We start from the raw sequence: 14480 nt of genomic DNA on the forward strand, positions 1-14480 counted from the left end.
ATGACTCTTGCTCACTTTAGCAGTGCATGCCTCTAACCCATTAGATTTGACAGTCACAGATGGTTTCACAGAAGTTTTTCTGGTATATTGGCTACAAAAGCTGGTTTGGATTGGAATCAAGCTGTTTATTGCTGAGTATGATGTAACACATTGATGGTGGTGAATCAATTATGTGTTTCTGCAATAGCCTGCACGCAAAAATAGCATTTACTGTGAAGCAGTAAAATTATTAAGCAGAAAATCTGGAATCTATTTTTTTCAGGTGACTAGAGAGAACATTACCTTTTAAAATCATCTGGAGTTTCCCATAAGCCATCCAAATTTACAGCAATGTAGGCAGGATGCTCATCAGCTGATGGGTATAATGATGAATTATGTTCTAGCTGCAGTAAATCTGGGTGTACTGTCATACTCTGCACTCCAGTGACCAGATTGTCACAGACTGTTTGCATACCTTCCCTCTTCCTCAGGCCTAAGCATACTTTATCTTGAGCACAAAGCTGATGGAACAACAGTATGTGCTTGTCCCTGAGCTAGGCTGCTACTCTCTTTTTCTGTGGATGATTGAAAACCCAGTGAAGACAGAGAAATTTCCATATGCCTTAGAGCACAGTTTTGATGTGGACTTTTGTTTTTTCCTACCTTTTGCACTCATAAACTTTTGTCCACACAATTTAATGCTTCTGCCACAGAAAAACCTTCATTTGTTTTGTTCCTTGCTTTTCATTACACCTGAACAGAAAGAACTTAGTCCAGAGTCTATCAAGGCACTATTCCCCACACTGGCAAAATCTAAGATAGCAAACTGTTCATTTAGTCAGACTGGACTGCCAGAAAAGCAAGCAAATGAACAAACAAATCAACATCTTAATTTGATAGGGGGAAAAAGTAAGCATAAAAGAAAAAAAAATAAGGTAAGAGCATCCCAGCATCATGCCTTATTTTTGGTTTTTTTCAGAATTCCCTTGGAATATCTGGTGTACAGAGTCTGTTGGCTGGGTACAAAATTCAGGCCTTAAAAACTGCACAGATATTGTCTTTCACTTTTATAATAATTATATATGGGACATGAGATGTTCTAAATAATTGTTAAAAATTGTCACACTCTTATTTCTGGGGTACAACAAAGATTTAATGATTTTTATAAAAAATTAAATTTTAAAAAGTTCAGTCAAAATTTATTTCTTAAACACAGTCCATATAAATGTTTTTTTAAGAGTCTTAAATGGTTAATAAAATGGGGGTGCATACAGAGAGTCCCTCAACATACATTCCCTCATCCAAACCGGAGTTCTGTTTAGCTTCTTTTAAAGGGCATAGAACATTTTCTCAATGAAGATAAGATGTGGAGATGGGATTTCTTATTTTTTTAAATTTGGTCAAATTTATGGAATAGATAAAAAGACATTCCGTAATGTTGTCTGAACATACGTTCTCCCTAAACAGATCTATCACATCTCTCTCTCTAACCTGCCAGGTACTGGTAGCTATATTCTCTGTACTCCATTCTTATAGTACACTGGCCACTTGATAGAAAAAATTCCCCTGGCACAAAGTCTTATTTCAGCAGCCAGACATATTAGTGAATACTAATCTGCATCTAACATTACTTAGATTCAAATAAAATCTGGCTAAACAAACTCAAGTTCAAAATTCTCTTCCTTCTAGTCATTAGTGGCCCAATTCCAAATATGTTCATGGAAAAACTCTCAAGAGCTTTAGTAGTCTTTGGACTGAGCTGTCAAATAGCCACATTATAAATCCTATTCTTTTTTACAGTCTCTTTCCTTTTGACCCAACAGTAGAAAATCAGGCTATTCAAAATGCTCACCACACACAGCACTTATTCTGCAGTGGGAAAGAATCTCCATTTCAGATGCAAAACCCTTGGGTAAAAAGAAGGGATACAGTTCACTAGCTTTTATACATTCATTGGAGAGATGAGGGAGGTTTTGATTATACCTTTCATTCATCAGAGAAGATGCAATCTAAGGTGGGTTTCCTTAGACAAAGCATTTAGGAAAGTCAAATATCTGTGAAATATGATCCAGGCCATTTAATGTAGGTATCCAGTCACATTATTGGCAGTATATGAATTCTACAGGAAAGACTAAAGCAGCTGTAGCTGCATGAGACCCAGGCTATCTAGTGGTACAGATACATACTAACATAATATCTATGGTTTAATTCATAATAGGGTTAATTCTTTTAGTAATGGAAGGTGGTGATGCACCTTCTTATCACTTTCTCAATAGCTTTGCACTTAAAAGACTTATTTCAGAAGTGTAGACCTTAGTTGCAGGATCTCCAGCTGTGGGTAATGATGTAAACCAATGTCCCCTACATCCTATTATCTGTGGCATTCTGCTAGGAGCAACCCTTGTGCTCTGGGTGGTTCTGGTTTGGATCCTTAACTGTTTTTGTCACCATCTCTTGAAGCCGATCACTGCATTTGGTGTAAAAGAATTATAGAGCCTTATTTTCTCTTGATGTTTACAGCTTCTATTGGAATGTCCATTCACCTAAAGACTCATATGATGATATCTGAAAAATTCACTAGAACTAGGACTATGGCAAACTGTAGGTCTCTCCTACCTTGTCTAAGAACCCTAAAGAAAAGACAGAGATTAGTTTTCCCCTTTCCCACATTCCTGCATAATGATTCTTCTCTACCTGGTGACACAGTGACTGAACCTGAACAGCAGCACTAGCCCACCAGGCACTCCACATACCTGCACAATGATCACCTGCACAATTTTCTGGTGCTAAACTTTTTTTTCCACTAAGCTTGAGACATGCTCAGAACCCAGGGGTCCTTTTCCTAAACAAATGTTTACTGATGCCATTATACAAAGGGTGAAATATCCCATTGCTGTGAAATCAGGTGCTTATGCAGAAAAACATCACTGGAAAATATGGGAAAAGTATCCTGTCTGCATCTGGCCTGTTAAAGGGAGATTCAGCCTTGTGCTGACTGGAGAGCCTGCCCACCTTTAAAGCAGTCTGCACAATCTCTTCCACTAAACCTGCTCCCCTCCTTCTCCATTTTGCAGAAAACTAAACAAAAGGATAACATTGAGCCTTTGCATCATCCACATAAGAAGTGCTTATGTGAGTATGTTGTACTCTTGTCATTTCTGTCAGACATCTGGTCTTATATTCAAATATTTCTTGGACCAACTTTAAGTTACACTACAAATCAAATTAATGTGGGACAAAACATCACATTGTCACACATTTTCTGAATTAGTAGTATAGTACATGTGGTGCTGTTCAAAAATCAGGCCTCTTTATTTGGAAATCTTTTTAAGAAATTTTTTTTAAATCACAGTTTTCAGTAATTATTTTATTATTCTGTATGTATAGCTTTATTTTCTCTAAAATGTTGAGAGCATCTTCTGGAGCATGTTCAATGCCCTGGCTGCAATTAATTGATTGCAGTTTCTCCTACCAGAATTATGCTAAGATTTGTACCAGAAATTAGAATATGTCGATTAAAAGCTTCATCAAGTTGTAATGTTTTAAGTGGTAGGTCTATAATAGAATCTCCTTACTTATTTTTGTGACTATGTTTGGTGGTCCATAAGCCACTGAACTCACTGCAACTCTTAATCATGACAAGTATCTTGACCATGATACTTCATTCAAACAAAACACAGCAGTGGCCACTGCATGCAGTTTGAGCTAAGCAAGGTAGTAAAAGCTGGAGCTCTGATGATCTAAAATTAAAGGACAAAAAGGTGTGCTCCTTTATCTCTAGATAATAAAAGACGTCAGGTCATACTTTAGCTCATTCAATGATGACCTTGTTTATTCTGAGCACTGAAGAAATGATTACATTTTTACAGAGGACAAGTGCTTGAGCTTTCAAAATATCTTCTTGTTCTAAGACATTGATGAAGTCAGGACACTAGATTAAATTAGCTAATACTTACATAGAAACACACATGTAAAGGTCATGTTCAATGAATGAAATTCAGAATACTACTAGAATGTAGACTACTGAAGATAAAATCAGTCTGGAAAACTCTGCTTCATCAATGCTTTTGAAATTGGCCACTTGAACTTCTAAAACCTCTTGCTTTGTGACTGAATATACTCAGAAACTACACAGTTTAGACATGTCAAAGAACTCGTGGTTCGGCTCAACCATGGCTCAAGATGCTAGCTAGTCCTCTAATTAAGTTTCTTGAGACACTTTATCTTGAAATTATTTACTGAGGATGGATGTTTATTGTACTGACGGACTCAAAATATCCAGAAAATGTGTCAATAAAGCTTTTTTTTTTTTTTTTTTTTTTTTAAATCAGCAGTAGAACAAAACCCACAGACTTTGGAAATCACACAATGCAGAAGACATTTCTGCCGGGACTAGAGTTCATTGCTGCTGTGTCTATGAGAGCATTCAAACCACTTTGCTACAGACTGCTTTAGCATAAGAATGATAGAAGAGAGAAAAAGGGAGGAAAGTTTCACCATTAACTAAATTGTGGGGTAAGAAGACAAAGTCCCCTGGGCTTAAAGGCAAGCACAGGAGCAAGTTTAACTGTAAATTACCTGTGATGAAAGGACACTTATATTACAGACTGTCCTTTGCAATAGCAAAAAAAACCAAAAAAATCTCTAGAAACATGCTAAGTTCTCCTGAGGGCAGGATGCCTTTGGGCTGATGCCATAATTAGGCCAGTAGTGTTACTTTCCCACTGGACAAAGTTACAGTGGTCATAGGACAATCCCTCCAATATGAATCTACCCTCACTGCAGTGTTGGTGTCCTGCTCAGTCACAGTAGTTCCCAAAGAAACTTGTGTCTATCTCCAAAGGAAAATGGCCAGGGGTTGCTAAAGACTTTAGTTTATTATATTCCTTCTTAACAATAAGAGATCAGTCAATTATTAGACCTCATGCTTTACAATAAAAAAAGAAAAAGTACTTTAGTTTGTCAAAATAAGAACAATAAGAATAGTAATTCACCCAGGAAATTAAAAATGTCTTTGTCTAAAAACAGAACAGTTACACCTCACTTAATTGCCAGCAATGGAGCATTTAATTTTAGAATAAAGCACTCTAGTTTATTTCTAATTATTTTGCAAGTAAAATGTGTATAATTGGTAAAATCATGGATTTTTTTAGAGGTGAAATACAGTCACCCTAAGTTTGTTGCAAATAGTGTGTTTTGCTCAGTGGGTCTTTTCTCCTTGTTCTTAGCAGTGGCCCTGCTCCTGTGTCAGTAAAGGGACAGCACATATTGGGTAATTCATTGAACAGCAAGTGACAGAAATTTGGAAAATGTAGCCAACAAGGGTCAGTGAAAGAAGTAGATTTGTTTGACCAGCAAAAGAGAGTGTTCTTGATAAAGGTCTTCAGATACATGAAAGGTTTCTCAATAGATTTGGTCTCCCCAGGAGGCAGGTGTTACTGTGTGGAGTAAAACACACAGTTGCAAAAGGTAGAGGTTACAGGAGCAGTTTGTTTGCTTTTCAGTAAGTTTTTTAATCTATGAACAAATGTCTTATGTACCTTCAAGCCTTACCAGACATGTGTCCTTCAGTATTTGCCAGATATTTCTAAAACAGTTCCATAGTTGAATGACCATATTTTTTCCTCCATATTTTCTCCTCCTGTTTTAGTCTATTCCATTGTGATGTAATCCAGTAGAAATTACAAGAATATATTTGTTTTGCTGAAGATCTAAAATGAATCATTAGTAATACCAACATTTTACCTAAGTAGCCATTTAAATCTAAGCTACAAATAGAATTGAAAAACACTTGAGTTGCTGTTATTTTTACTTTATATATCAACATTAGATAATTTTAAAATGTTATATTTTATCTGAGGCATTATAAAGAATCATAAATGGTAAAATGTCTTTAAACTTTCTAAGAGGAGTCTTAAAAGCTGTGAGAACTATTTATTCTCAATTTTTCGGTTACGGTGCTATTTCCTAAAAATACTTCCGATTTCCAAAGATTTATATTTTAAGTAGTCTAAAGAAAAAATGTTACTGAGCTGAAATAAATTAGTTTATCCTAAAAGTGCTATGAATTATCATCATCAGATTTATATATAATCTGAATTTCTTATCAAAGAAGTTAATATCCATCAGCAAAGTTAAATGACTGCAGAGTTATCCAAGCATGTACTACTTGTTAGAAATAAATTGTTTCACTGTTCTTAACATAAATTCTTACTCTGAGTTTGAAAAATCCACTGTACTCAAAAGAAATACCTTCTGGTTTGCTGCAGACAATAATCTTAAATCTTATTAATTGCTAAGACTTAGAAACCACACATTTAAATGAAGTTTAAAATGTATTGATGGCAGTTGCCAGCAACTACAAACAGTGAACATTTCTAATAAGCACTTTTCTTGTTCTCATTATTCAGGAGATGCTTTCAATATTTTTCCTTAGGATTGAAGAGCCCATTTTTAAATGTTTAATAATAACTACTGGTGCCTAATATTTTGGATCATTTTTTTCTGCATCTAAAAAGTGAGGTCATTGAGTGTTTTCGTGCTACCATTCATTATAGGCAAGCACAATTCTCTTCCATTGGAGACTAATTTTAGGTAGGAGTGGTAGCTTGATATTTCAAGGAAAAATAATGGTCTAGAAGGAAAAAAAAAAAAAAAACATTAGGAGAAGTGATGTCTCCACATTTTCACTGCAGAAAAGGTATGTCACAAAGTGCCTAACTAATTCAGACTCTGTACATATCTGTGTATATATAATTTTATGTATACAAATTTTACTTTTCCAACTGCAAGGCAGTAAAGCACACTTTCTTGAGGACTCAAACCTTCTGAGTGGCACTTTTGTTATCACCTCATTTTGAGTTAGCTTTTACCCTTGTTCTACTGGCATTCCTGGGCAATTCCACTTCTATTCCTTTGCTGGAGCAGAGCTGGCTGTCACAAACCAAAGCTGGAGAGTGGTAAGAGGTCTCAGTCATGCAGGCACCTCTGCCTACAGAAGTACAAACGTGTAGACCCCTCTTCAGGGTGGAAAGTTTCACACACCTTACATTTTGAAACATTAAAAAATAATTAAGACAGAGAAAAATACTGTTTAGGGTCTGCTCACCTGATGATGGCACCTTGCTGCCACAGCTTACAGCCAGCTAGCCAGACACAGGTTGTGCCCTGAAGCCCAAACCGTGTGAGCAGGCAGAGAGATGGTTAAATAAAGTGGGTTGTGACTCTAGGGGTTCTCTTAAATGCTATAGTTCTGTTTTCCATGAACCTTTTTTATTTTCCAGGCATGTTCTGGTTTGCCTAACATGAAGCAATAGCTTGCTGCAAATTTAAATAAAAATCAACATTAATGAGAAAAAATGATAAATGGTAAATAAATAAATAACTTTTGAGAAGGAACTTTCATGAAACTGCCTGATAGAGACATAATGAAAAAACCTACAACTCGAAAAAAGCTCAAAAAGTGTCAAAGGAGAGATGTTTCTTGGGCAGAGCCCTGGAGTGTTTGGCTCTGAATTTAGATTATATATGACCGCTGCTGTGCAGGAAAATATGCAAATAAATGCTGACAGTATTTCTTTGACTTCATGTCAGCAAGGAAAATAGCCTCATCAAGTCTCAAATCATGACTTTCCATGCACATTCTTGCAAGTTTTTTGGCTATAATATCATAAATCATATAAGAAAAGTCAACTTGAAGGAGAAAAACCAAACAAACAGGATAACGAATGGCCTTTTATATTTCTCTCAAAATATTAAGCATGGCATAAAAGCATTTCTCTTGATGTCTCTGAAGCCTTTTCTATGAGAAAAGATTACTAGAAAGAGTTGTTTGGTTGGTTTTTTTTTTAACTTAATGTGCCATTGCTCCTAGCCAGTGGTAATGTGGAAAATATAGATTCAAGCCTTGCTGTAAAAACATTATCTCAAGAAATGTACAAATGAGCCAATGCATTTTGAAGTACCAATTAATTAATAATAAAAAAATTAATAACAACATAGAGGAATTCATTAATGTTTGGCACTGTGTTTTCAAAAAATAGTTCTCATTGCATGTGATACTGGCACTTGCTTCAGAACAAATGATAGCTCCTTGTAATTAGATATTTGAAAGATACAAAGAGCTTGGGGCATAAACCTGAGATTTATTGTAAAATACTGAGACTGTATTTATTTGCGTTTTAACTCTCAGGCACATTGGAGCAGCACAAATAGCTAAAGGAATCACATAAGAATTCAGATTCAAAAAAGTGCAATCTGTCCTTTCTCTAGAGTGGGCAATTCATTTATTTTTTTATTCCTTTTTAATAATATCTGCATGGAACACTGCTGTGTAGGTAAGGCAAACTCTTAACAATTATTTTATTTTATTACCTTTCTTCCCAAACTCATGATTCAAACTCATTACCATCCCTCACTCTCTGACCAAGAGCAAGTAATGCCTGGACTCTGCACACTGCCTTGACTTGTTAAACATTGCTGTGAAAGATATTCACTTTGTCAGTGTCAGTGGTGGTTATAATCTTTGCTTTCAAAAATGCTGACATCCCAGGCAATTTGGCATTGATTCTTCACAGGTGCCCAGGCAGAGAGGATGCTCTCCAGCTCTCTCCCGCCCAAAGAGAATGGCTTCCTTTTAAAACTGAGCAAACTCAAAGCAGTGGTTGGGTAGATCTCCTTTAGATTACTTCTCTCCCGCAGGCATTAAAAGGACGTGGAAAACTGTGTTTAGCAGCACCACCTCGTGGCGACGACTTTTAGTAGTTATTTGTGTAGTCTTGTGGCTGTTTTGGTGAAGCATCTTGCCTGACAAGCAGAGGGAAGAAAATTGTGACAGGACGGTCGATGGAAACAATGTAGTGATGTATTACTACTTTTAGCTCTCCATTTTCCTGGGGAAATTGGAAAGCAGACTGTAGGCATTTAAAGAGTTGTACTGAATCTCCGATGGAACAACAGAGCTTCCTTCTGTGCAGGAATGTGACTGCCAAGGAACAGGGCGTCAAACGTGTCATTCCTTACAAAAAAACAGATGTTTCAGCCATCTTCTCCAACCTGATAAAGAAATCCTGGCGAAGAAGGGTACATTATTTTCAGAGAAGTAAAATTCGATTCTTTTAGCACCTTAGGGAGGAAAAAGCAAGCTTATCACCTGTGAATTATACATTATGTTTGCTATGGATTTCTAAAATGTCAGTGAGTGAGGACAAAAACCCTAAATTATCCACTTTTCTTTAAAGAAAGTTTGTTTTGAGAGAAATTACCATGTGGAAAGAAAAATTATTATAAGGAGGCTCAAGTTACTATGGGACTGTTAAATCACTATACTGATAGATAACCTTAGAGAAAGAAGAAGCATGAAGCTGAACTTCAGCCATCGGGACAATTCTCAGTAATTCTCAGGGAAACTGAGGTTTATTCTCTCTTTCTTTTCTTTTCTTTTCTGGGGGGGGGGGTTGGGGTTTTTTTCATTTACTTTCCTCTTAGTCATATCTCAGGTTAATTTATTCAGAAAAAATAATTACTGACAAAAACTCACAACCTCCCTCAAACCCTATTGTGTAAGATTTACATGCAATGCATGAGGAAAGCTCTGTGCCAAACTCCAGAAAATGCAGAAGCCAGAAATGCTAAAAAGAGCAGTTTATCATCTATTCTCCGAGGATATGAGGACGCCAGTGTTCGTGGGAGGGAGGATACACTCCAACCAGGAAGCATATCACTAGTGCCATCCATTCCTCTCCCTCCACCCCACCTCTGCAATAATTTATGGCTTATTTGCCTTTCTTAGAAGGCAAAGGTGATGATCACAAAATTACTTCTGTGATCACAGAGATGCTGGATAACTCTTCTGGATTTGGTAGATTTGGAATAAATCAATTTGTGCTGCCCAAAGGTGTTTGTGATAAATGTGCTGTAACCATGTGGGCACTCTGCAGTAAGAGCTCTACTATCTCCTCCTTATGCCCTTCCATTTCTCATTAAATAATTAAAATTCACTGTACCAAAAGGAGAGCAAAAGAAAGAATGAGTACACTGAGAGTCACAGTCTCTATGCCAATTAAATCTTAATTCACAATACTTACACCTCTTGTTGCTGTGTTCCAGGTAAGCATCCCTCGAGTCATCTGAAAACCATTCTTTTTCTATCACTGCTTGTCCCAAACCAACCATCTGATACAACATTTTATGGGCAGCTCAGATACTGAAGGGTTTGGTAACCTACATGATGTCAAAAATTATGAGTCAAAACTGTTATAGATCAATAACATCTGGCAATTCTCTCTATTAAATATTAAAATAAAAAGAAATTAAGTAATGTATGGACACATAATGATTAAGACAAATAAAATCTTTCACAGCCAAAAATATCTGCCAGATTTCAAGCTTTATCATGGTAAATTAAGAACAGTGTGATTAATACCTTTACAGACTGGCAGATATTAATTTTACCTTGGAGCAATTTGGTAGAGATTTAAACTTTTCTTTCAAAAGAAAAAATCTTTTAGAATTTCTCTAGTTATACCATGTCTGGAGTAGAGTAAAGCAGTGATATCTTTCAGTAAGACATAGAAATTTTCTGGTAGTCTGGCCTCAATTCACCTCTCAGTAGGTGCTTTAATATTTTGCTATCTTACTTGCTTTAAGGTACTTGGCATGACAAATGATCAAATAAAGGAAAGTATTTCCATTCTGATACTATCAGCAAAGTCAAAACCTGTCAATCCATATCCAAACTTGATCCAAAAGGATTAGTACCACACTTCCTAGCTGTTGCATTAGCTTTCTCATGGATTAGAAAACTAGTGCAGAAACTGTGACCAGGTGTCTGCTATCCTGAAAAATACTGCAAAATATGCAATTTGCAATTAATACCCATTTGAACAAGAATATATATTGCAGAAAAAATACTTGAACTGCTCTAAGAATCTTTTCAGTGTTGCAGAACCTGCCTTTCAACCTGGTATTTGTTTCAATGACTACTAACCATCAACTCTTCGCTACAAATTGATGTCTTATTTCCACTGTGGTTTTTCTCTAATTCACCGTTCAGATTTTCACTTTAATTACATTGTCATATCGTGGTTAATCCCAGTTGACAACACAGCCACTGAACTCCATCCTCTCCCACCCCACTCCATCCACTCCACCCACTGAAATGGGGAGAAAAATCAAAAGTAAAATTTGAACAATAATAACAATAAGAAGAATAATTGCAATAATGACAATAACAAAAAATAATAGTAATGGGGAAAAAAGACACCTCCACTTCCTAAATATGAATTTAAGTCCTTGTCTTTGGCTGACTGACTACATTTACTCAGTTTATTTGGACTTCTCTTCACAGAGGACTCTTACTTTTTTCCTTCCAGTGCTCATGGAGGAGAAAATACCACTATCATTTCTTTTGGCGCAGTTACCATTCTCACTGTCCATAACCTCCCTCCTACTGGAGGTCACTTTTCTGTCAGATCTGCAAGTGTTAAGTGTTTAATTACTTTTGTCAGCTTGTTCTGTCGGAGTGACAGGCATTCATTTAAATTCTCCTGTTGGCAAATTTTCTAACCCTGATCTTTTGCAAGAAGCATGTAAGGGAGGAATGAAACCTGCAGTTATGTTGGCACATCTGGGGAGACAGGAATCTCTAGCAGGAATATCAGGGACAATAGAGGTATCTGGGCTGATTCAACCCCAGGCAAGAGAAGGAAGCTGGCAGCAGGCTATTCCAGAGCACAGAGCTGGGAAGAGATATATAACTGAGAAATACACCACCGAGACTTTCTCTTTGCTTTGGATGCAGAATGCCTTTCACAAATTGGTTATATTTTTCCTAGCAGTCTTTCTCATGTGTCCACTCTGTGAGAAACAGTTCAGGTTTCTCATATTCCTATGCGTACTGTAATTCTCTCTAGGAGGACTGCCTTTTTAGAGATTCATAGAGATATTTCAGAATTTTGGGATATCTTTTTCCTGCTGGAGCTGAAATGGTAATGTTGACTCAAAATTTATTCAACTGAGATTCATCTTTGAAATGAGAGAAATCAGAAATGTTTCAAATAAAAAATAAATTTCCATCAAATTTGAAATATTTTTGCCAAAAAAATCAGTGTGAAAGGTAGTACTGACAATAATCCTCTGTTAGCACTACAGTAGTGTTTTTTCTTGGCTTTAATAGTTTTCCATTCAGGTATTTATGAAAATTTGCTACCATAAAAAATGGATTAACCCTACAGTTAAAGCAAAGCATGTGTTCCTGTACTTACATAACAGGAGAAATTAAAAAAAAAAAAATTTAAGCAACAACCTTTGCATATCAGAACCAGAAACAGATGTCATAATTTGAAAAACCTAAATCAGAGGTGTCTAGGCATGTCTGCTTCAATACAGTTCAGCAACTGCCAGTGTTCTTTGTGATATTATTGTGATATTATGCAGATAACTTCCATTTCACCCTGTTCTTCCCTATTTCATAAGAAATATTCCCTGAAATATCAGGGGGGCTGTCAAACTGTGAAGTTCTAAGTGTTGTGGAACTCTGAGAAGGCAGTAAAACAGGCATCACAATTTTCTATGATTTATTATCTTCTTACACCGAGCAGGACTTTGTTTGTTCACCAGGGTACCTGCGGTGCTGGGGGCTCGCACTTACACTGGTGTGTTTAGGGATGGGCAAAGGCGCAAGTTGCGCGCTGGGTGCGCCCAGCTGCTCCTCCTGCTCCACCGAGCACCGCCAGTTACCGCGGCAGGTCAGGAATAGAAGCGGCTGGGAGAGGAGCAGGGCGGCAGGTGAGCTCTCTCACCGGGTCCGGGGGCTGAGGGGGAAGCGCGGATTTGGGGCAGGGAAAGCCCCCGGGACCCCCGGCAGGGCGGTGGGACACGGAGCTCCCAGGGCCAGGCGGAGGGCATGGGCGGCAGGTGGATCGCAAAACGGTCCGCTGAGGATCCTGACTGAGGATGCTGCAGTTTTCTGATTTTTTGTGCTCTGCGTGAGATTAGTTTGAGGGGTTTTTTTCTTTGGTTTTTGTTATTTTGGTTTTGCCTGTTGTTCTGCTTGTTTTGCTTTAATGATGAAAAGAAAAGCTAGTTTTGGATGGATGCTTGCCTTTGGTGAAATGGTATGCCTGTGGCTTCAATCAGTGCTGAAGAAGCTCAGTTGCCTGGGTGTATTGGTTTGAAAACAAACCAGTGGGAGATCACAAGTCAAGACTGAAGTTAAAAATAAGTGCAATAATACAAGGAAAAGCACTGACAAAGTCAGATACAACCTGACACCCTGTTAGGGTGGTAGTAGCAGTCCAACTGAAGTAGTTCCGTTCAAGCAGTGATCCTGTGAAAGGTCTGGTCTCTAGCTGAAGGTCCAGTAGTAGCTCTGGTCCTCTGGGAACCCAGTAGACAGGTCTAGCTCAGGCAGTTCCAAGGCCAGGTTATATCCAGGTGGGAACACCTGGCTCCTCCCTCCTAGGCAGAGCATCTCACAATGGGATAAGTCCATGAGTCACACGGTGGGTCCCTGATGGCCCATTGCCTGTCATGCGGGGTGGGTCATTAGCAGGTGATAACAGCTAACAGCCCACAGCTGGTGGTAATAGAATACTTAAATACATCTATATTGCAACCTAGGACACTGGGGAAAAGGTGAGAGTCTATCTCTCCAACCCTGTCTTGGAGAGAGAGATGCTGTGCCATTATTTAAGGCTAAGTTCTTTGGATGGTGACTACCGAAAGAAGCAAATAAAAAGAGTAAGGAAATATTTGTGTGGTATGAAAGCTATATTTCAAATCAGTAATTCAACTTTTTGAAAAAAATATAATTTCCCTATATTTTCTACCCATGAGAAAGAGACAGAATGATTTTTTTTCTGGTCATTTATCACCTCAAATTTACTGAAGAAAACACAAATATCTTTAATTTGTGGCAGAAACTGAGTAAAAATTAAATATAAGGGGGATTTCTTTTTAAAGGCTGCTTTACACAATAACCATCAAGCATTAACATAAGTGAGGTAGGGCTATTTTGTTTGAATACTTTTTCTTCTGCCACTTTGCCTTATTTTCTTGCACTCTAATATCAGATTCTTGTGAAGTCAAGTCATACCAAGTGAAAATAAATATCTTCAATTAATAGTTTAATTCAGATTCAATAAGTATCAGCTTTATAGTACCAGCTAAGGAGTAGCTAGAGTTTTTATAGGAAAAAAAGTCTGTGAAAATATTTCCTTTGTTGAATTTGCATGTCTTACATAGAAATCTCCAAGCAAAACTTCTACTACGATGTCATTAGAATTCAGCAGCTTAATTAAAATGTCATCTATTCAGCAAAATTTTAGGTATTTTCTAGGTTTCGGTCATTATATTCCATCTCCACCCCACCCCCCCCTCCACCCTCCAATCCACCTTCCCAAAGAAAGGGATCTATCAGAAGGAAAGATATTTGTCTGCACCGCCATGGTTTGTTAGTTCAAGGTTCTTATTTTGGATAGGAAGTCTTATTAAGAACATGG

The sequence above is a fragment of the Lichenostomus cassidix genome, chromosome 3, assembly GCF_008360975.1.
Source record: "Lichenostomus cassidix isolate B80296 chromosome 3, HeHo_3.0, whole genome shotgun sequence".
NCBI classification, from domain to species: domain Eukaryota; kingdom Metazoa; phylum Chordata; class Aves; order Passeriformes; family Meliphagidae; genus Lichenostomus; species Lichenostomus cassidix.